At 39.1% G+C, this 24,920-nt stretch overlaps 1 long non-coding RNA gene across 1 annotated transcript in view; it reads left to right on the top strand.

Moving 5' to 3' along the window:
• The window catches only part of LOC133042367 (uncharacterized), a 56,994-nt gene that overhangs the window by 15,391 nt on the left and 16,683 nt on the right, over window positions 1-24,920 (top strand). Inside the window, exon 2 of the long non-coding RNA XR_009689480.1 lies at window positions 4,719-4,857. This is a non-coding gene — a long non-coding RNA (uncharacterized LOC133042367). The remainder of the gene's footprint in view (window positions 1-4,718; window positions 4,858-24,920) is intronic.

The raw sequence follows: 24,920 nt of genomic DNA on the forward strand, positions 1-24,920 counted from the left end.
TAGGGGATTTGACATGCGGCTTATGGGCCATCCTAAGCACCTTCGAAATAAAACCTATTGAGTACTGTGATAAAGAATTAGTCTCACTCTCCAGGAAAGGTTACTCTACATTAGTAATTTCACACTCATATTTAGAATGTTTCATCCATTACTTCTTAAGATTTCAGGAATCTCTTAGTTTTAAAAATCTTTTTTTCTGCCTGAAGAAAAATGGAGAAGTTTAATGTGCAATTTAGTATCAGAGAGTGGTTAACCAGCATTGTTTCTAGAGCAAGATCTTGCAAAAGAAAACTTTAAGAAAATCTTCAGTTGACACAGAATCTGCTTTTAATAGTTTAATGATTACCATCCCTGAATTATTCTCTCTTGGGGTTGATTACTCTCAAACTACATGAAGTCAATCCTGGTATAGGCCATTTGATGTGAGAGACAGGTGTGGAGGGAATCCAGAAGATCTTTCAATCATTCTCTCTCTACCCTATAAGGCACGCACACACACACACGCATACACACACACACACACACAAACACACACCTCCCACAAACACCCAGACAGGCACACACATTGCCATCTCCTGTGTATCAGGCATGGGCCTAGTCTTTAGCTCATAACTCAGTGGAAAAGATAATTAACTAGGTAGAGATTGAAAGGAAAGAAATCATGCTGATTCTGTCACACTCTCTCATAGCAAATAGAAGCTGTCAAAATGCCTGGAAATAAGGCAAATTTTATTGAGAAAATATAATTTGTATTTCCTAGACTTTTAAGATCCTTATGGGCTTCCAAGGTGGCTCAATGGTAAAGAATCTGCCCACAGTGCAAGAGACCCAGGTTCCACCCCTGGGTCAGGAAGATCCCCTAGAGAAGGGAATGGCACACCAGTATTCTTGCCTGATTTGATCTCTGGGTTGGGGATAGCCTCTGGGGAAGGAAATGGCAATCTACTCCAGTATCTTGCCTGGGAAATCCCACAGACAGAAGAGCCTGGTGGGCTACAGTCCATGGGGTTGCAGAATGAGACACAGCGGTGACTCAATAGCAGTAGCAGTGGCAGAAGCAGCAGCACAGAAGCCCTACAGAGTCTTTTACTTTTATAGTCGATATGCTTTCTCAAATTAAGCATGGAAAGAATATAATAAATGACATGAAAACTGTGCAATATTAGAATATTAGTTATGAAGAAAAGTAAAAAGACTGTAATATGTTTCATCCTAGAAGTACAGTGAGATTCAAAGACAAAATGAGTAAAGTAATAGAATGAGATGAGAAGGACATTGAAGAATCAAGAAAATGAATTGAGAATCAATATACAAAACTAAGGAAAAAAGCAAAACGCAGACAGGGAGAGGGAAGGAGAGAAGGAGGAAGGAAGGGAAAGAAGATGTAACAGAAAAACTTGAACAAACTTTTTGGCCAACCCAAGAGAAGGCCGGCGTAACTCTTTCCACTTCTAGTTCTTTATTTTCTTTGCTTGTGGCTTAAAGACTTATAAATAAAAATTCTGTTGAAATTCTCCTTTGCCAAAAATTTCCCTTCTAGAGAAGGGAAAGGCAACCCACTCCAATATTCTGGCCTGGAGAATTCGATGGACTGTATAGTCCATGGGGTCGCAAAGAGTCAGACACGACTGAGCAACTTTCACATCGCTTCACTTCTCTTGAACATTCTTTAGTACTGCCCTTCTTGTGAAATGATAGACTATATATAGATAACATAAAAAGATTTATTTTGAGACATGGACTCATGTGATCTTGGAGGCTGAGACATCCCATGATTTGCCGTCTGTAAGGAGAGCTAGTGGTGTAGTTTCAGTCCAAATCCAAAGGCCTAGGAACCGGGGGAGCCATAGATGTAAGTCTCAGCTGGAGTCCAAATGTCCAAGGACCAGGGTGTGTGTGTGTGTGTACATGCTCAACAGCTCAGTCATGTCTGACTCTTTGTGACCCCATGAATTGTAGCCCTCCAGGCTCCTCTCTCCATGGAATTTTCCAGACAGGAATACTGGTCATGTTTCCATTTCCTACTCCAGGGGATCTTCCCCAGCCAGGGATAGAAGCCACCTCTCTTGAGTCTCCTGCATTGGCAGGTGGATTCTTTACTACTGAGCCACCTGGGAAGCCCAAGATCCAGGGAAAAAGGTGTAAATCCCTGTCTGAGTTCAAAGCAGTAGCACCGATATGCCCAGATAGGAGATGCATGTCCTGCCTCAAGCAGAGGGCAAAGTTTACCCTTCCTCTGCCTTTTTGTTCTCTTCAGGCCCTTGGCAGATTGGATGATGCCCACCTGTACTGGTATTCCTGGAGCATCAATAGGATGTGTTAGAACTTTTCCTTTTATCTTCATATCTCTCAATCTCTATTTTATATTTTCCATCTCCCTGTTTTGCTACGTTAAATCTATCTAATTTGTTAAGTGAAATATTCTGTTACAAATTATTTCTTCACCTCTGCACAGGCTTCTTTCAAACTTACTCATTGAATTTTAGATTTCTGCTTTTAAGTTTAATTTACAGAATTTCCTATGTATATCTAGCAAATCTAAATGGTTTTTATAAAACATGATTGTTACATGCTTCTGTGTGTGACCTCTTTTTCCCATTTTTAAATGCTAATAGCAGAAAGGAGTTTTAGATGTCTGCAGCTGATCCCTTATAAGACTTCATTCCCTTGAGTGTTTTTATCTTTCTGGACTACTAGATCATATTTCTTAGAATTTTATCTGTGGGAATACTTTGATTTTGGATTGAGGTACACCATGTGAATTTATTTACTTATCTATTTGGGGATTTATAGCTTATATTTAAAAGGCCTGGGATTCTAGGAAGCTAATTGTGCAGATAATGTGAATTTAAATCATTAAAATACATAGAAACCAACTTGTGTTTGCAGATTGTCAAGGACTATATTTATTTATTTTTCTATCATTTAGTGCCAAAGTCTAGATATGAAAGATTTCTGCTGCTTCTTCTGTGCAATTATTTTATTTTAAATTAATTCTTCTACTGAGGGTAGAACCATTTAGGATTCTTGCTTTGTTTCCTACCAAACTGTCCTTGGACTGCTCTAAGACTTTCTTGCAGTCGCAACAGACATGGTAAACAATGCAAACAGTCATCAGCTGTGTACTGGATAAATCAACGATAGTATATTTATACAGTGGGTCCTATGCATCAGTAGAATAAATAAACTATTGCTCGTTGCTCTCATATGAATAGATCTCTCAAACAAAACATTTTTTAAAAAGAAGCCAGTCAAGAAAATATACGTATTAGTATGCGGTTCCATTTTTAAAGGCAAAACTAATCTCTAGTTGCAAAATCAGATGATCGCCCTTTAAGGGAGTTGGTAACTGGAGAGAGAGGGATGGAGGGGGCAAAAGTTTGTTTCTTGGCTACAAAGTTTGTACACATTGCATGAGTGAGGTCACACAGGTGTGTGCTTACTTTGTGAAAATTCGTGGAGCCGACCACCTGTGATTAGTCTATTTTTTGTATGTGTATTATTGTTCAGGCTGGTCCTGGGTGCTGGCGCCTTACTCCGCGTCACGCCACTTGCATTAGGAGCACAGGTTCATCCTTGCCTTTTCCACTATGTTCTTGCAGGTTCTCTTTCTTTTTTACTTTCTCCTTTTGTTTCCTGACACGTGATGATTAAGGATGACTGGAGTCAGACATCCTGCATTAGAATCCAGATGTCACTACCCACTAACTAGTTTGAGTTAGATGCTAACCTTCAGCCTTCAGCGTTCTCATTGGCAACTTGAGGAAAATAATAGTTCCTAAATGAAAGCATTATCATGAGGACTTAATTAGGTAATGTGCATAAAGCTCTTAGGACTGCACGTGGAACACTGCAAGCTCTGACAAAGATTAGATGTGATTATTATTATTATTAACCTCCACTTTCCTTGATTTCATGTTACATTCTCGTCCCCCCTAGTCTGTTTAGATTGTAGCATCATCTATTTAGAGTCTCCCCTACCCACTTTCCTTGTTCTCACCCTTTTTTTCACCATGTTACAGTACAAAGTACACGGTGGCAGAGTGCCCAGATACTTTTATGATCTCCAAGAGTGCTCTCAAAAGCTATCTCGCGAAATTGAAAAGAGGCGATCACTTGATCCAAGATGAGAGAGAAAAGCTTGCAGTCTCACATATTAGAAATAAAGTCTTAAAACCCCAACAGTACCTAGCACAGGATTCTGTATTTTAGCCTGGTGTTTAGTAAATGTTTTTGACAAAGTTGTTGAGAAGAGTTCATCCACTTCACACGCAGGGCTAGGATAAAATGTCCTTACACATAACCTCCCACAAAAGTGGCTCTGATATTTGTGGAGGTATTTGTCTTACCATCACCTATATATTTTAATCTTCAGTCTTCAGTTTGTGAACTTCTTTTAGTTATGGAACTTCATGACTAAATAGCTGGAGCTTTCTTTGTGGTGGAGGCGCATATTTAAAAGTTGCTTTCTCATTGTAACACACAATATGTTGAGTCATTTACATAGATTCTCATCTATAAATGGATATACTCATACATTAGTATTTCATTATAAAGATATATATAAAAAAGTTTATGTAAGGTCCCTGGCACAAAGTGACTGTGTGAAGAATGGTGGATTCTAGGTCAGATTAGAGTGTTGACCTAGAGGTACAGAAAAGAAGGAACCCTGAATTTTCTTCCTCACTTCTCAGATTCCTATGTCCTTTCCCTTTCAGAGGCAGAGAATGGCCTCAAGCTAGAGGTGGAAGAGGCCTGATGTGGTTTTATGCCATACTGTGCCCCAGCAGCCTCACCCAGGATACCGTTCCCTAGTCACGCAATGTCGGTGTTAAAGACGATCCTGCTGACACTTCCGTAAGTGGGTTACAGATTGCTGCCGTGGTGCATGCAAAGTATATTGGATAAATGCCTGTAGGAAAGGGAAAGGCATTAGTCTCTTAGAGATCAATAGGATAATAAATCGTGTTTTGTTTCTCTACCTGGATTTAATGTTTACCTTTTTATATAAACAGCAGCTTGCTTCTTTGCTGCCTCTGGTTTTCAAAGCTTGCAGAGTCTTGAAACACAGTTACTCTCTCCTGGTCAGCAAATCCCAAGTTTTTTTCTGGTAGACAAATGGTTACACAATTTGAGAGAAAAAAGAATGAAAGCAATTAAGAGCAAAGGCAGATGGTTTAGATGGCACGTGTGGAGCAGAAGTTTGATCATCGACAGCACCCATCAAGTAGCCTGTGAACCCCAAACAGAACCAAACTTCCATGTGGACGCATCCTCTCCCATATATCAAACACATACTCCTAGCTTCCCGTCCCGTGTCCCGAGGCCTCTGTGATGTTCTTTTGGAGGAATTTCCCCTTTATCGCATGGTCAGTGGTGTGTGAAATGAGAGGCTTCTGACTTAATCCAGTACTTAAGAATGAATACACATAATAAACAGTCTTTTGAAGTAAAACTGATTTACGGTATTATATTAGTTTCAATTGTGCAGCACAGTAGTCAGTATTTTTACAGATTATATTCCATTAAAGTATTACAGGCTTCCCTGATAGCTCAGTTGGTAAAGGATCCACCTGCAATGGGGGAGACCTCGGTTCGATCCCTGGTTTGGGAAGATTCCCTGGAAAAGGGAGAGGCTACCCACTCCAGTATTCTGGCTGGAGAATTCCATGGACTGTCTAGCACATGGGGTTGCAAAGAGTCAGACACGGCTGAGTGACTTTCACTTTCACTCTCAGAGTATTATAAGACAATGGCTCTATTTTCCTGTGCTATACAATATATCCTTGTTGCTTATCTGTTTTTACACACAGTCGTTTGGATTTCTTAAGCCTGTACCCTTATCTTGCTCTTCCCCACTGGTAACCACTAATTTGTTTTCTGTAAGTGAGTCTGTTTCTGTTTTCCAAATAGGTTCATTTGTATCATATTTGTGGTTTGACATATAAGTGACATTATACGGTCATTTTCTTTCTCTTTCTGATTTACTTCACTTAGTGTACTATTCTCTAGGTCCATCCATGTTACTGCAAATGGCAGAATTTTGTTCTTTCTTATGGATGAGTAATATACCATTATGCATGTATGTCTTCTTTATCCACTCAGACAGTGTTTTAAATTAACAGCAACTTAAATTATTTCCATTCCATTCTGCTTTCTTCAATTCAAATATGATCAATACTTAAGATTCTGCAAAAGCCAGTGTGGAGATACTTTTCATTAGCAAGGAGATTCATTGTGGAAGGACAGTTTTGTTAGTGTCATTTCTTATCCTCTTTGTCTTCTTTCATCAGAGTTGCTCTGATTAAGGCAAACAAGTTCCTAACATCCTGAAAAAATCATGATTCAATCAATTAGAATGGAAATACAGAGAATGAAAAGAGGTCTTCATAGTTTCTTTCCTTAATTTTCTTCCCAAATGACTCATTGTGAATGAAAACCAATTTATGATATTCCTTATCCCAATTCAGTAGGGATAGCTGGCAGACAGGGGGAGGTTATATCCTCTCCCTGTATTATTCCAACTTAATAACATCTGTCCAGTTTGGCTGTATACACAGCTAGTCAGTGACAGACTGTTTGGGATCAACACTAAAATTAAAAACCCAAGTGTAACTAGAGTCCTCCTGGACCTGTATATATCATTTGTTCTTATTCAGTCACTAAGTTAGGGCTGAATCTTCATAACCCCGTAGACTATAACACAACAGTTTCCTCTGTCCTCAACTATCTCCCAGAGTTTGCTCAAATTCATGTTCATTGAATGGGTGATGCCACCCAACCATCTCATCCTCTGCTGCCCCCTTCTCCTCCCACCTTCAATCTTTCCCAGCATCAGGGTCTTTTCCAATGAGTCTGCTCTTCCCATCAGGCGGCCTAAGTATGGCGCTGCAGGATCAGCAACAGTATTTTCAATGAATATTCAGGACTGATCTCCTTTAGGATTGACTGGTTTGATCTCCATGCAGTCCAAGGGACTCTCAGGAGTCTTCTCTAGAACCAAATTTCGAAAGCATCAATTCTTCAGTGCTCACCCTTCTTCATGGTCCAACTCCCACAACTGTACACAGCTACTGGAAAAACCAGAGTTTTGACTAGATGGACCTTAGTTGCAAAATGATGTCCTTGCTTTTTAATACAATGTCGAGTTTTGTCATAGCTTTCCTTCCAAGGAGTAAGCATCTTTAACTACATGATTGCAGTCACTACCTGCAATAATTCTAAATCAAATCCCTTATGATTATACAGTGAGAAATATATTCAAGAGATTAGTTCTGGTAGACAGAGTACCTGAAGAACTGAGGACAGAGGTTCATAATATTGTTTAGGAGGCAGTGATCAACACCATTCCAAGAAAAAGAAATGCAAGAAGGCAAGTAGGTTGTCTGAGGAGGCTTTACAAATAGTTGAGCAAAGAAGAGAAGTAAAAGTCAGGGAGAGAAGAAAAGGAAAGATATACCCAATTGAATGCAGAGTTCCAGAGAATAGCCCAGAGATATAAGAAGGCCTTCTTAAACAAAAAATGCAAAGAAATAGAAGAAAACAATAGAATGGGAGAGACTAGAAAGCTCTTCAGGAAAATTGGAGACAGCCAGGAAACATTTCATGAAAAGATGGGCAATAAAGGACAGAAATGGTAAGGACCTGGCAGAAGCAGAAGAGTTTAAGAAGAGGTGGCAAGAAAATACAGAAGAACTGTACAAAAGGCATTTAATGACACTAATAGCCATGAGGGTGTGGTCACTTACCTAATGCCAGACGTCCTGGAATGTGGAGTCAAGTGGGCCTTGGGAAGCATTATTATGAACAAAGCTAGAGGAGATGATGGAATTCCAGTTGATCATTTAATACCCAAAAGATGATGCTATGAAAGTGTTGCACTCAGTCTGTCAGTCAGTTGGAAAACTCAGCAGTGGCCACAGGACTGGGAAAGGTCAGTTTTCATTCCAATCTCGAAGAAGGGCAATGCCAAAGAATGTTCAAACTAGCAGACAAATGCACTCATTTCCATACTAGCAAGGTTATGCTCCAAATCCTTCAAGGTAGACTTTAACAGAAGGTGAACTGAGAACTTCTAGATGTACAAGCTGGGTTTTGAAGAGGCAGAGGAACCAGAGATCCAACTGCCAATATTCATTGGATCACGGAGAAAGCAAGGAAGTTCCAGAAAAACATCTGCATCTGCTTCATTGACTAGGCTAAAGCCTTTGACTATATAGATCATGACAAATTATGGAAAATTCTTAGAGATAGGAATACCAGACCACTCCTACCTGTCTTTTAAGAGACCTGTATGTGGATCAAAAGCAACAGTTAGAACAGTTAGACTTGCAGCATCTGACTGGTTCAAAATTGGGAAAAGAGTACCACAAGGTTGTATATTGTCACTCTGCTTATTTAACTTATATGCAGAGTACATCATGAGAAATGCCAGGCTGGATAAATCCCAAGCTGGAATCAAGATTGCCAGGAGCAATATCAACAACCTCAGATATGCAGATGCTATTACTCTAATGGCAGAAAGGAAAGAGGAACTAAAGAATTTCTTGATGAGGGTGAAAGGAGAGTGAAAAAGCTAGCTTAAAACTCAACATTCGAAAAACTAAGATCATGGAATCTGGCTTCATCTATTTGACTTCATGGCAAATAGAAGGGAAAAAGTAGAAGCAGTGACAGATTTTGTTTTCTTGGACTCCAAAATCACTGCAGATGGTGACTGCAGCCATGAAATTAAAAGGTGCTTGCTCCTTGGAAGAAAAGCTATGACAAACCTAGACAGCATATTAAAAAACAGAGACATCCCTTTGCTGACAAAGGTCTGCATAGTCAAAGCTATGGTTTTCCCAGTAGTCATGCATGGATGTGCAAGTTGGACCATAAGGAAGGCTGAATGCCTAAGAATTGATGCTTTTGAACAGTGGTGTTGGAGAAGACTCTTGGGAATCCCTTGAACTGCAAGAAGATCAAACAAATCAATTCTTAAGGAAATCAACCCTGAATATTCTTCGGAAGGACTGTTGCTGATGCTGAAGCTCCACTATTTTAGGCTACCTGATGTGAAGAGCTAATTCACTGGAAAAGACCTTGATGCTGGGAAAGACTGAAGGTAAAAGGAGAAGGAGGTAGCAGAGGATGAGATGGTTAGATAGCATCACTGACTCAAAGAACATGAATATGAGCAAAATCCAGGAGATAGTGAAGGACAGGGGAGCCTGGTGTGCTGCAGTCCATGGGGTCATAAAGTGTCAGTCATAACCTAGTGACTGAACAAAAACAATAACAATAATAATAACAATACCTGAATGGCTTAGTGCTTTTCCTTACTTCCTTTGATTTAAGCCTGCTTTTGCAGTAAGGAGCTCATAATCTGAGCCACAGTCAGCTCCCAGTCTTGTTTTTGTTGACTGTATAGAGCTTCTTCATCTTTGGCTGTGAAGAACACGACCTCATTTCGTTATTGATCACCTGTGATGTCCATGTGTACACTTGTCTCTTGGGTTGTTGGTAAAGAGTGTTTGTTATGATCAGTGCGTTCTCTTGACAAAACTCTGTGAGCCTCTGCCATGCTTCATTTTGTATGCCAAGGCCAAGTGAAGTGAAGTGAAAGTCACTCAGTTATGTCTGACTCTTTGCGGCCCCATGGACTATAGCCTGCCAGGTTCCTCTGTTCGTGGAATTCTCCAGGCCAGAATACTGGAGTGGATAGCCATTCCCTTCTCCAGGGGATCTTTCCAACCCAGGGATTGAACCCAGGTCTCCCGCACTGCTGGAGAATTCTTTACCATCTGAGCCACCAGGGAAGCCCAAGAATCCTGGAGTGGGCAGCCTATCCCTTCTCCAGGGGATCTTCCTGACCCAGGAATTGAACCAGGGTCTCCTGCATTGCAGGTGGATTTTTTACCAGCTGATCCACAAGGGAAGCCCCTCCAAGGCCAAACTTGCCTATTATTTCAAGCACCTCTTGACCTCCTACTTTTGCATTCCAATCCTCTATGATGAAAAGAACATCTTTTTTTTTTGGTATTAGTTCTAGAAGGTGTTGTAGGCCTTCATAGAAACAGTTAACTTCAGCTTCTTTGGCATGAGTGATTGGGGCATAGAGTTAGGTTTACCGTGATATTTAATGGTTTGCCTTGGAAATGAATTGAGATCATTCTGTCATTTTTTAAGATTGCACCCAAGCACTGCATTTTGAACTCTTTTGTATATATCACATGGGTGAAGGAATGATTAACAAATATTTATGCCTACTATGTGCTGGGCACTCTGCTAACATCTTGAATCAAAAGTGGCTGTTGAGAAAGAATGAACATTTGAAACCAGTGAGGAAACTTGATTGTAGAATGGTTTTATTTTTCTCCCCAATGCTATATAGAATATGTAAAGTAACTTCCCATACTCTTGAGTGTGTTGATGCATGAGTGCAAATAAAATGTGCAAGACTTGCACTGGGTAGCAGTTATATGCCGTTTTTATTTCTACACAAATAGGCCCAGCCCAGCTTTCGTTAATTGCTATTTAGAGTGATGATGATTAAAGTAAATACAGGACTACAAATAGGAATGCTTTAAAATAATGGTGTAGTCATTACTAATTCATTTTATATTTATTGTGGTATTAATTCTAATGAAGCTTCTTGATATTAATGTGGATGTTATAAGTACTCAGATTGAATTTTTCACTGTGAGTCAGTGTTAATTAAGTGAATGGTTATTATTACCTGTGTAATGGGCCTAGAAGGGATATTATTTTGGTGTTTATAGAAATCAATAGTGATGCTTTAGTAGTAAGAGCTGTTTTTATTCTTTCATGTTGATTATGGGTGTTGCCTAATTAATGCATGCTTATTGTACAATAGTATAATTAAGCAGATCCCAAGCTCATGACCCTAAGTTCCTGTGACGTCTTCCTCCTCTGCCAAAGAAAGAGTCTATCATATTAAAGTTGTCCTGAAATGGAATAAACTTGTTTTTCTAACTCTTTAAAACTGTGAGCCCATGTGTGGTTTATATGGAACATACTCAATTAGTCAGATTATTAGGATAATCTATATAATTTTCTGAAAGTAGTTAAATGAGGTGATGTAAAAGGGGTGGAACACTATAAATTATTATTTTCTCATATCTGACATTGGTAGAATATATTATAGTCCTCAAAGACCTTTCATAAACATAGCCCTACTCCAATTATTTGTATTAGCAGTATTATTTTTAATAAGAAGCTATATGTTTAGTTCAGTTAAGAAAAGAATCTAACAGAGCAAATACAATCTTGCTCCTGGGGTTGAATCCAAGCTCCATGGCTTACTAACCACATGCTCTTCTAAGGTTTAGTGTCATCATTTATAAAGCAGGGATAACAAATGAATCCACCTCCTAGCTTTATGAAGCACCTCACTCACTAATTGCATGGCTTAAGTCCCCAATTTGCATTAACTTCTGCAATTTTACATAATGGGCAGTTTGGCAGGGGACTGAAGGGGGCTGCTGTCGGCCACAGACCCATCCGTAGTGAAAGAAGAGGTGTTTAGGTAGCAGTTTTGTTGGTAGTGGCAGGGGGCATGAGAGAGGTATAGGAGGGAGGAGAGTACAAAGTAAGACAGGAGAGGAAGCTGGCTGCTAAACCAGCTCATAGGAGGCCAGCGGGGCAGTGAGGACCAGCAGCGGGAGGGCAGACTGCTCTTGGATGGAGACCCGCAGGAAGAAGGCACACCACGGACTCAGGGGAAGGTGCATAAACAAGTGACGAAACCACGAAACTTGACCCCACGATCTGCACATTGTGAGGAGGAAACAGCAATGAGCCAAACTTTCCCAAATGCGTGCCTCACTCAGAAATGTACTGCCAAAAGTGGGGATGACTTTCAGCAAATCTTATGCATCTGAGTTAACTGACAATTTGATTTCCTTCATGAATTAACATGAACTATGGGGAGCAAAAAATAATAACTTCAGTTGTATGTCTCAAATTGTGTTTTGCCTTAATAGGATTAAGATAGGTGTCAAAATGTTTAGCATATGTAATTTTAATGATTTGTTGAGAATTAAAAACTCTATCAGTCATATCTATGTAGAATACATATATGTATAAAAGAAATACTGTTGCAAAATATTGGAGATTAGTTTTTACTAAAAGTTACATGTGCATACTAAGTTATTTCAGTCATGTCTGATTCTTCATGACCGTATGGACTGTAGCTCATCAGGTCCTCTGTCCATCGGATTCTCCAGGCAAAAATACTGGAGTAGGTTGCCATATGCTCCTTCAGGGGATCTTCCTGACCCAGGGATTGAACCCGCATCTCTTACATCTCTTGCATTGGCAGGTGGGTTCTTTACCACTAGCACCACCTGGGAAGTCCCTAAAAGTAATATAGCCTTCTGTTATATTTGGGTTTTAAAAGTAGAAGCATATATATACATATATGTGTACATATAACTCCTTTGTACTAAAAAGCAAAACACATATTTTGGTAATTATTTAATAGTACATCAAACACACAATCTCATTAGTCATAATACAATTGCTTCAGTATTAAAACATAAATTAAAAATTTGCCACACTTTGAAAAATTAACCTTAATGCATAAAGTGTATTACAGTGCAAAAATTAAGCTTAATGCATTAAATCTCAATGCATGTATTAAATAGCTACCCTGTTAATTTATGTTCTGAATAATTTTAATACATAGTGGCTTATGGCATAATTTGAATCATGGTATAATCCAGATACTCAATATTTAAGCATAAAGAATCAAAAGAAAAAGTGAAAAATTTCAAATGGAGTGAAAATATAAATCAGGCCATCATCAGTACCAACATAGTATTTAATGTGTGACTAGAAAACTGGGCACTCCCCAGCTCTATGAAAATTTAGCATATATTTTTTAAATACTGGTATAAGATGCACAGGATATTCTGCTGAATTTAATCTTTCTCTTCCTCTCTCTCTGTCTCTCTCTCTCTCTCTTCTTCTCTTCCCCCAACCTGTATTAACCATCGTCTGTCCTTGGGAAAAATAATTCAATGGGAAAAAGTCATTAGATTCTTTCACACATACACTCACACACACACACACACACACACACACACACACACACACAGACTGCCCCTTTCTCTCAATGTAGTTAATATTGAAGTCTTTACTCTTTTTTTTAGTAGAGAATGTAAGATTTGAAATTCATCTACTATGTAAAATAGAGTCAGGACTAGAATGCTTATTTCATAAATAAAATCAGTATTTCAAACATAGACACATTATATGTTATGTGTGTATGTGATATATGGGTTGCTAGTGGTAAAGGATCTGACTGCTAATGTAGCAGACATAAAAGATGCAGGTTCCATCTCTGGGTCAGGAAGATCCCCTGGAGGAGGAAATGGCAACCCACTCCAGTATTCTTGCCGGGAGAATCCTTTGGACAGAGGAGCCTAGTGGCCTATAGTCCATGGGGTCACAAAGAGTGGGACACAGCTGAGCATCTGAGCACACACAGCACGCTACCTATGTAAAGGTCTGCTCATTTGAGTGAGGGATAAATAACAGAAAATAAATTAAAGGGGGAAGGAAAAGAAGAAAGAGTAGAAATACAGAAAGTACATTGAGAGAGAAAGTCAGTGGTAAGAAATGACGTATGAATAAAGGAAAGAAGGACAGGAAATGAGACAGAGAGAGTGAGTCAGTAAATGATAAGGGGCAGAAGGAGGGTAATTCACAGAGGGGATTCAGAAATTAAAAGCTTGTTTTAGAGTTTTGTCATAAGAATTAGATATGTGATCTAATCCGTACAGTTTTTCAACCATTTCTTGGAGTAGTACAAGAAGTTATTCACTGGGATTCCAGGTCACACAACACTGCTGAACTCATTTTACAGATGGAAAACATATGATACATGGTGAAGTTTTCCGACTAGTACATGTTCCAGCAATGTTTAAGTACATTTCAGGTACTTGCAGCTTATAAAACCATTTTCCCATGACAAAGGGAAAAAGAAAACTCGGAGAAAAAAATCCCAAGTCTCTTTTCTATTATTAAAAACAATAGCAGTGGCATCTCCACATAACTTCTGGTAAGACTAAGCTCCTACAGTGATTCTGTTCTCACTTCATAACCTGAATTGTTAAAAATCTCTTTTAAGCTGTCAGGAAACCCATGCTACATTTTTCTTTTGATCCTAACATCTCTCTTTAGAAGCTAAATGCGGAAAGAGAGAACCTAAATGTCCATGTAATAAAAATAGCTATGGCTGTTTAAAAATAATTGCTTTCCAGGGATATCTGATTCGCTTATTATCTGCATTAAGTTTGGATCAGATATTTGCTTTTTGGATATAGCAAATATTTGATATTTAAGAAGCATGGATATTGCTATTGATAAGCAAAATGAGGTCTGATAGGATTATGTCGGGGAACCGGCCTGACTGTAAGTGGGACCAGCTCGAGCCACTCTGCGCGGCAATGACCACAGTGCCAGGTGCCATTCCTATCATTCTGTCTATTCATCTTCAAGGTCGGATGATGTAGAGCCAATGCCAAAAATGTTAATCAATGAATTAATTAAAAATTAGCAATAAATCTCTGTATCACTGAATTTCTAGATCACTGAGTTTCTGAGTGAAATCTATCATAATAATACTTTGAATAACGTTTGTTCTGAAGGTCCTTGGTTCTGTTTTTCTTTTTTCTACCTCTAATGTTTCATTTTCCTTTCCTTCCTTTCCTATACAATACCCCTTTCCCTCATGCTTGCTATTTATTGTGTTACTTAGAGCAAACTGATGATGTAGTTTGCTACATCTCAGTTTTTGCTCAAAAACTCAAGACTTTTTGAGTCTTTCCTTTGTGGAGTAGATATAATGATTCACCCTAAATTTTTTGGCGACTGCTAAGAGAGTTCTTTCAGTGTATCCTTTTGGTCAGAGCCCAACATATGGTTAGTATTGATACTCAGGGTTAATGTGCCTCTTTAGTTTGCATTACAATGTTATAAGCAAAAAACCACAGGCTATCACTGCCTTTTCCCCTCCGTGAGGATGAAGAGAGTACAGCTTCCTTCACTAACCAGATAGAACAGATATGTACAATATGGAATTGCATAAAGAGATTTACAAGTTGTTCCCACATTGCTCCTCATGCAAATCTGACATTTGGATCCCGCATCTCCAGCTTCATTTAACCATGGCTGCCTACCCGGAGCCTCTCTATTACTGTCAATGGCACTACTCTGAATTCGATGAGACACGGCATAGACATTTGGTATTTGATGCCCTCTCTTTTTAAAAAACAAATATTGATTTTTTAATTGAAGGATAATAGCTTTATAGAATTTTGTTGTTTTCTGTCAAACCTCAACACGAATCGCCTCCCTTTTGAACCTTATATCCCCACCCTTTTGAACCTCCCTCCCATCTCCCTCCCCACTCCACCCCTCTAGGTTGACGCCCTCTCTTAAGCAGTTCCCTTGGGTTCAGAAGACTTCACACCATCTACTTTCTGATAAGTTCTTTCTGTTTTAACTGGACTCATTTGCATGGAATCCTTCAGGAAGAACTGGCAATTGCTGTGACTTGCAGAAATTTTATAGAATCTGCCTTTAAAAATTTTTTTGCACAGTAACTTGATAACTGCAAGTGCCAAAAGATAAACTAAAGGTACACTGAATTTTTCAAGAGTTTATTTGAACAAAGTTGGATTCAAATTGGGCGTGCCAAAATAAAGTGCTCAAGAGCACTCTATCCACAGAAGCTAAGAGAAACGGTTTCATAGAGCAGCCCATGAAGCCAACAAAGTAGGCACATCATTTGATCGGCTGTCACTTAAGCAGTTGTCTAATCTGGGAAAGCTTAGGTGGCAATTTGTGATTGGCTGTTTCTTATTTAGGGTTGTTTTTCTTTCTTTCTTTCTTTCTTTTTTTTTAATATGAGTGCTTTTATAAGAGTTGACTCTGACTTGAGTTTTGGTTTACAAACTTAGGTTGTCAAGAAATTAGAGCTACCTCTATCTAATGGCCTCCTTGTTTATTTACTTTAACATATTAATTTGTTTTATAAGTTATCCTTTCTTTCTCTCTTCTCATCAGATAAGTAGCAAACTGGAGGCAGTGTGCCATGCACAATGCAGGTCAATCAATTTATCCATAGGCTGAATTCATTGGCCATTATTTTACAAATTCTTTTAATATGGAAAAATGGGGACAGAATTTTAAGGTAGGAGGGGGATCCAAGGGCTAAATCCACCTTCGCTCTTGACCCAGTGATTACTTTCCTCCTGCCAACCCATCAACGCAGGCCAGGTAGAAGTCCAGCCTGCACTGTGCCAGTCCAGAAGCAAGCTTTCCTCCGACAACGAACGCATACAGCTGGTCACAAAGAGTTGATGACTTCTCTAGTGCATCTTGTTCCATCAGCCAGGATAAAATAGCATCAGTCCCTGAAAAGAGCCTCCTTCAGGTCTCGATTTAAAAATTCATGATGGCACAATTAAGATAAAAATCATGTATGACAAAACCCACTGGAAAATAATAATAATAAAAATAAAAAAATAATAATAATAATAAAAATAAAAAAAAAATCATAACACTAGCAACAGAAGGCAGCAATTTATGGAAGTCTGAGAGGAATTTTCCCTAACTATAGAATTCATTAGTTCCTCTTTTACTTTTTTAAAAGCTGGTTTGAGCTGATTTGCTGAACTTAATCAGCATCTCATAGACATTTTACCCTCTGAAATAAAGTCATGTAGTTGAACAGGTATTATGAGAGGAAAATCTTCTCCTCACCACATGACTCTGTCCTGGGGACACAGGATGTATTTAAATTACAAAGACTGCCCTTGCTCAGGGGTGTTTGAATATGGCCAAAGTTGGTACTTCCTTTTCTACAACCATCCAGAGATCATGGCCATCAATAGAAACTACACTGAAGGTGCTGAAGGCAGAGAGAGACAAGAGTGGGGGGATAAGGAAGCCTGGACACTGGTTTTTGCTGTTCTGCGTGTGTTGCTCCCCTTGAATGAGGTGATCTTCCAAACATACGGACTTGGTTATTTGTAGTACAGTGGGTGCTCTTGCTTGCCTAGAACCCATATCTTTCTTCAGTAACAGTTTCTCTTCTTTCTCCTAGGAGAGCTCTCTCTCCCTCTCGGTCAGTCCTTGCTTCAGGTAGAACAGAGTTCAGACCTGGCCACATGACATTTGCTTTTTCTGGTCTCAGCAATTCACTTGGGGAAGGGCACGGGACTTATTCCTGAGACTGATGTTGGAATCATTGGCAGTGAGAAGGCTTCTCTTGTTCAGGTAGCAGACATGGTTGAAGGTGAATATGGAGCTGTTTTTGATCTTTCTGAGAATTCTAGAATCTTCTGGAAAAATGAAGCCAATATAGAAGATAACAGATGTCAGATGATAGACAAATTTCCTGGACCCAATCCTTCTTGAAGCCAGGCCTGGCTTAGATTTCTCAACTCCTTGAATCAATCAATGACTTTTATTTAAACCTGTTTGCTGAATCTGCTCCCAAGCAAAACGCTGCTGATTGACATATCACTTCTCTCAGCTCAGCTTAAGCGTTACTTACTCAAGTAAGCTTCCTGTGATAAAACCACTGCCTCTTTCCTCCGCCTTCTCTCTGACTCAGTCAGGCTTCTTTACTACACGCTCTCGTGAGTTGGTATTCATTCTTCTTATCTCAGTGTGGGATTTTACATTCATGTCTTATTGGATTAGCATGAGTTATTGGATTAATACGAGTCTTTCCTCTAATAATGATGATGATGCTAATGGTGATATATATATTGAGATCTAACCATGTGCCAGGCATTGCTGTAATTGTGCTGAACATGCCTTCTTTATGGTCCAACTCTCACATCCTCTTTCACCCTCATGAAGAGGCTCTTTAGTTCCTCTTCACTTTCTGCCATTAGAGTTGGCATCATCCGCATATCTGAGGTTGTTGATATTTCTCCTGGCTATCTTGATTCCAGGAGCTGTTTCTGCTTCATACAGTTGGCATTTTGCATGATGTATTCTGCGTATAAATTAAATAAGCAGGCTGACAATATAGCCTAGACGTACTTCTTTCCCAATTTGGAACCAGTCCTTGTTCCGTGACCATTGTTCCATGATCTCTAATGGTTGCTTCTTGACCCACAAACAGGATTCTAGGGAGACAGGTAAGGTGATCTGGTATTCCCATCTCTTTAAGAATTTTCCATAGTTTGTTGTGATCCACAGACTTGAAGACATTAGCATAGTCAATGATACAGAAGTAGGTGTTTTTCTGAAATTCTCTTGCTTTCTCTATCATTCAGCAGATGTTGGCAATTTGATCTCTGGTTACTCTACCTCTTTGGTTCCTCAGGTGCTTTAAAACCCAGCTTGTATATCTGGAAGTTCCCAGTTCACATACTGCTGAAGCCTAACTTGAAGGAGTATAACCTTGTTAGCATGTGAAATGAATATGGTATTTTGTATGGTATTTTGAACAGTCTTTGGCATTGTCCTTTTTGGGGATTAGAATGAAAACTGACCTTTTCCATTCCTGTGGTCATTGGTGAGTTTTCCAAATTTGTTGACATATTAAATGCAACACTTTAATAGCATCATCTTTTAGGATTTTAAAAAGCTCAGCAGGGATTCCATCACCTCCACTAGCTTTGTTCATAGTAATGCTTTCTAAGGCCCACTTGACTTCACACTCCAGGTGTCTGGTTCTAGGTGAGTGACTACACCATCATGGATATCTTTTTATATAGTTCTGTGTATTCTTGCCACCTCTTCTAATTTCTTCTGCTTCTGTTAAGTCCTTACCATTTCTATGTGTCCTTATTTTGCCTATCTTTCCATGAAATATTCTCTTGATATCTTCAGTTTTCTTGAAGAATTCTCTCTTTCCCATTCTACTGTTTTCCTCTATTTCTTTACATTGTTCATTTAAGAAGGCCTTCTTATCTCTCCCAGCTATTCTCTGGAACTCTGCATTCAGTTGGGTATATCTTCCCTTTTCTCCCTTGCCTTTCACTTCCTCTGTTCCCTCAGCTATTTGTAAAGCCTCCTCAGACAACCTCTTTGCCTTCTTGCATTTTTTTCTTTGGAATGGTTTGGTCACTGCCTCCTGTACAATATCATGAACCTCTGTCCATAGTTCTTCAGGCACTCTATCAGATCTAATGCCTTGAATCTCTTTGTCACTTCCATTGTATACTCATAAAGGGTTTGATTTAGGTTATACCTGAATGGCCTATTAGTTTTCCCTACTTTCTTTGATTTAAGCCTGAATTTTGCAATAAGGAGCTCATGATTTGAGTCACAGTCAGCTTCAGGTTTTATTTTCACTGATTCTACAGAACTTCATCATCTTTGGCTGCAAAGAATGCAATCAACCTGATTTCGGTATTGACCATCTGGTGATATCCTTATGTACAATTGTCTCTTGGGTTGTTAGAAAAGGTTGTTTCCTATGACCAGTATGTTCTCTTGACAAAACTCTGTTAGAACCTGCTGCAATTATTCAAACTAGTCGATCCTAAGCCTACTTACCCACCTTCACATCCTCCTTCCTGTGGAAACCACAATAAAGGCCCTGGTGACATTTTCCCTTTGTTCCCTCTGCCCTTGACTCACCCTGGTGCTTCCCCAAGTGGCCCCTTTGTGTGGCTTGTCACACTTCATGTTTCTAGGGATCTGTGTGTATAATAAACTTCTTTCTTCATAGCAATCATTTCTGTGTCTTTGTGTCTCAGCATACCTGGTTAAAACTAATGCTGGCTATCTTTTAAACCCAGTAGGACCTAATCATTGTGCAATTTCCTGATGTGAATGATACACTCGGGCTAGCTGCAGCAACGCCCTGTTTCCAACCTCTTCCTGCTGTTATCTGCTGATCTCTGCTGGCCTCCCTTTGGGTCAGGTTTCAGTCATGAGGGCGTGAGCCAGCGTGACAAACACACTCCACCAAGCCAGCTGGCACAGAGCGGGATTTTCCCCACTCAGCCCCTGCTTTTACAAGTAGCTTAGGGCCGTCTCAGGCCTTATGAACGTACCTGGTGGAACCCATCTCCAGGGACGCAGGTCACTTCCTCGCTCATGGAGGCGACTACAAGGTCCAAGCAGGCAAGCAGTTTCCCATCTGGCCTTTCATAGACCTTCATAAGGCAGTTCTCTTAACCCTTTCTTCTTTGGGTGGGACAAAGGAGAAATGTCACAGCTGCTGCTGCTGAGTCACTTCAGTCGTGTCCAACTCTATGTGACCCCATAGACGGCAGCCCACCAGGCTCTTCTGTCCCTGGGATTCTCCAGGCAAGAATACTGGAGTGGGTTGCCATTTCCTTCTCCAATGCATGCATGCATGATAAGCCACTTCAGTCGTGTCTGACTCTGTGTGACCCCATGGATAGCAGCCCACCAGGCTCCTCTGTCCACGGGATTCTCCAGGCAAGAATACTGGAGTGGGTTACCATTTCCTTCTCCCAAATGTCACAGCAATTGGGTCCATAATACCCAAACTTGAGGCATCTTCATTCTCCTTCTAAATGGAAGCGAGTAATAGGAATGAGGGATGCTGATTATTTAATGAGTTCTGATAACTTCTTAGTGAGTATAAGATAGAGCTGCCCGCCACTTCTATTTAGTATGTGAAAGTACTTTTCCCTAATTTCTTTAGCTTTAGGGGCCTAAACTTCAATTCCTCTCATCACATACCCTGCATTCAAGCACCGTAAGTAGCACCTCCGTTGGAGAGATTTAATGTAGTGAGCCTTTGAGCTACTGTGTCTTAAGCAAATAGTTTCTGCTTTTATCAGTTTCCTAGTAGCAGTGCAATTTTGAGGAATTTTCATTTAAAAGTCCCAGGGCATTTTATTCTAAAGTGCGAGAATATGGCAGTACTAAATAATCTACTTCTCTATGATCACATTAAAATGCATGGCACAATTCGTTAATTACCATCTCAATCTAATTCTCTAAGAAGTTTGCCCTAATTGCATTGTTGATATGCACAGATGCAAATAGAATGTTGGTTGTTTCCCTTGTAGCAAACCACTGTTTCTAGTAAGTACCAATCTATTCTCTTGTTAGGAAGGCTGGTATGGTTCCACTGAACCACTAAACGTTGTCTCTCTATCACAAGTGATAATAGCTAAACCCAGAAACCAAAGAGCACATTGCTTCCCATCAACCCCACCCCCATAGAGACACCCCCAAACAGCAAAGACATGTCCACAAATAAGGCAACAAATAGCAGAAAATTCCCTGTAGATTGGCAGGATGGAAGTGCAAATTGGACATTTGTGGAGCGGCACTCGCCAGAAGGTATGTGAAACAAACAACCCCCAGCTGCTATGCTTTGCTTTTGTGAAAAGATCTTAAGGTTGTTTCACAAACACAGGTGTGAGAAGGCAGAAAGAAAAAGAGGAGGAGGAGAGGGAGAGGATGATACATGGAAAACTGGCAACCACAAATAGGGATGGAAACTAGATGTGTTGCCATGACGTGAGGCATCTGCCTCACTCCTCTTAGCTGTCCTGTTGATCCCTGAGAGGCACTGAACTCGGGGTAGGTGTAGGCTGATGCTGGAGGAAGGTCCAGAGTGGCGGAGAGAGGGGTCTGAAGCCTGGTTAAAATAATTTTTTAATCAGCTAAATGGAAGATTTGTGACTTGTACAATCACTTCTCCTTAAAATCATACTTACATTCCTATAGGAATTAAAAAAGAATAAATATTTCTCTATATGAATTTTTATGTATGCATACATATCACATTTATTTATCTTTTAGCTTATTTCACTTGTAATATTTTGTCCCTCTGCAAAATGTCTTTGTTATGGAACACTTTATGCAAGTATGTTACAGTTACAAAACTCACAAATCTTGATTTTTCCAATCATGCTGTTGATCTGGGATTTAATTATATAAATGGCCAAAATAAAATTTTGTGTTTTGTAGATCAGGGTTCAGATTTGGATTCAAGAGATCATGATGGTCAAATTCTCCTCTAGCTTCTGCCTGAATGAGCTTTGAGTGGTGAGACTAACTTATACGTACTTGTGATTCTTTGTACTTCCGTGAATTATTTCTTTCGTTAAATGGGCATTTGGGGATTAATACACTTAGTTTTATTGAAACCTCATGGAACCTTCAGGCTTATGGAAACAAAACCCTTTATTTTAACATTCAGGGAAAAAGAAAGTGACTCCATAGGTGAATAAATCATTTTTACAAATTTTGGAATAATTTACGCTTTCTCCAAATGCTTTAAATAATAGGATTGCAAATTTGGCATGTTGTCAGCATGATCTTTGTTTATCCCTTGGCTATACTAAAGAGATTTTTCACTACTCTGGATGGTAGAGTTTCGGAAGGATAAAAAGAAATGTTGATTGTTTACTGGCTTCTTCTTTAGCTTATTCTTCACAGATATTTGCATTTTTGCCTGCTGAGCACCTATTCCCCCCTCTATAATGGCATTCCAATTTTTCCTTTATCAAAGCATCCTCTTTGGAATTGTCAGATAAATCCAGAACTCCTGGTTAAATCTGAATCTCAGAGAAACAGTGAATAATGTGTTCATGGAACTATGTCCCCAGCACTGTATGTTGTACTTAGTCGCTCACTCGTGTCCGACTCTCTGTGACCCCATGGACTGTAGCCAGCCAGTCTCCCCTCATGGGGATTCTCCAGGCAAGAATACGGGAGTGGGTTGCCATGCCCTCCTCCAGGGGATCTTCCCAACCCAGGGACTGAACCCAGGTCTCCTACATTGCAGGTGGATTCCTCCACCAGGGAAGCCCCTGTCCCCAACATTGTATAAGATGTACTTGTACTGACACAATGTTCGTTACTTATCTAAAATTCAAACTTAACTGGGCGTCTTGAATTTTTATTTGCTAAATCTAGCAACTCTCTTCCTCTCTGCATGTGGTTCACGTGTGATTGATTCTACCGCTGAGCTTAGGAGCAGGCATGCAACCCAGATGTGCCAGTCAGAGCATGGTCTTAGTGACTGATTCAAGGATTGGTTTACGATTGTCTCAGGCCAATGAAAGTGTTTCTTGGCCTTTTTACTAGGAACTTCTGGGAGAGAAAACCTTCTTTATTGAGAAATGAAACATAGAACAACTGGAGAACAACATGTATAAAGAGCCTACCTAAGAATAAAGTTAACAAGGAGGAAAGCAGAGTACAGAAATATTGAAAGAGACAATCTTGACCTCATTTAATTTCCTTGATCTGGATATGCTTGAAGCTCACAATCTTACTTGAACCAAGAGTTTTCTTTTTTTAAATTTAAACTAATTTGAAAGATGGTTAAATGTAGGCCTTTGAAGTTTTCATTCTTAGTCCTCTATTTTTATTAATAATTTGTGTATACTTGGTTCTACCCAAGCAGATTTGTGAAATGCTCTATGACATTCTGGGTGCAGCTAATGATACATTTTTTTTTAATTTGCAAAATTTAATGACTTCTGGATCAAAATCTCTACTCTTTTTGAGGTATTGCTGAGAAATATCACACATTTAGGATCCTTCTTATTCTTCCTTCAACTGAAAGAACTGGAGTGAGTTAGGAATAGGATTCCATCATATGCATACACCACATTTTGGTAATCCATTTAATGGGTGATAGACATTAGGATTGTTTTTACTTTTTGGCTATTATAAATAGTGTTTCTATGAAGATTCATATACAAGTTTTTGCATGGATGTGTATTTTCTTTTATTGCCCATTGTTTCTTGCTATCACCATAGGATATGGTCTTCCCTTAGACCTGGGGCTCCATGATAACAAGTAAAATCTTTCTTGCTTAATTTTTTTTTCTATTTTTTCATCTTAAATCCTTCAATCACTTTCAGGAAGACTTCTGCAATTAATTTGCCATGTTAATCAATGTTTCAGAACTTCTAATCAAAATTCTAAATAATTAATTGACATAGTTGTTCTCAAATAAAGCCCCAGTCTCTTCAGATTAACTTTAATTTTTTCATTAATATATTTTTTCAACTTCCAATCATATTTATATGCCCCCCAGACATGAAAAAAATCTTTGAATGATCCTCCGTGAGGGTGAAGACCCTCCCAATTCAGGAGCTGCCTATGCTCATTTTTCTTATTGTCTTTATGTTTACTCCCATTTCGACATTTCCGCTCAGATGTCCTCTTCCCTCCTATACACTTTTTAATATTCTTTATATCTTCTCTTCTATAGAATTCTATTACAGAATGTTTTGCCTTCCCTTGGTTTCAAAAGCACTTAATGTCTATATCATTCATATTTGTATTTAATCATTAATTATCTTTTATTGTTCTGTAACTGCTTAATGGACATGTACCATATCTGCTTGGCCATATGAAAGGTCAAGAATGGCAAGCATTGTGTCTAAAAGGAGGCAGCTGTGAAAAGATAAAAAATCCAGTGATGCTTGACTCTGATTCCAGTAATGGATGGCTGGGTAGTAACTCAGAGCAACTTTGTCAACAAAGATTACTTGAAAAGCTGGGCAAAATATTTTTGAAATTTAGTTTAACTGCTAGACTATTATTTAAGTGAAGATAGATAATCTAAAACTCAGAGAGAAGGTGAAGGACAACGTTGAGAACTGGACACTATGAAAAAAGGAAATAAAAGTTTTGGAAAAGATCCAAAGAAGAATATTAGAATTGAAATTTTAAATTACCTAAATTAGGATGGATTTAACAAAGCATATTTGATGCCACAGAAGGGAGGATTAGTGAACAGCCAGATAAAACAGAAGGAAATGTTCAGAATAGAGCATGGAGTAACAAAATATATGACAAATAGAGAAGAGATAGTATGAAGTATAGAGAATACATGGAGAAAGTTTAATACGGGAAATTGGAGGCCAAAAATAAGAATAGAGAAAAACTGGAGCAGAATAATATTTGAAGGGATAATGATGAAACATTTTCA

Source organism: Dama dama, chromosome 21 (assembly GCF_033118175.1).
Source record: "Dama dama isolate Ldn47 chromosome 21, ASM3311817v1, whole genome shotgun sequence".
Classification (NCBI taxonomy): domain Eukaryota; kingdom Metazoa; phylum Chordata; class Mammalia; order Artiodactyla; family Cervidae; genus Dama; species Dama dama.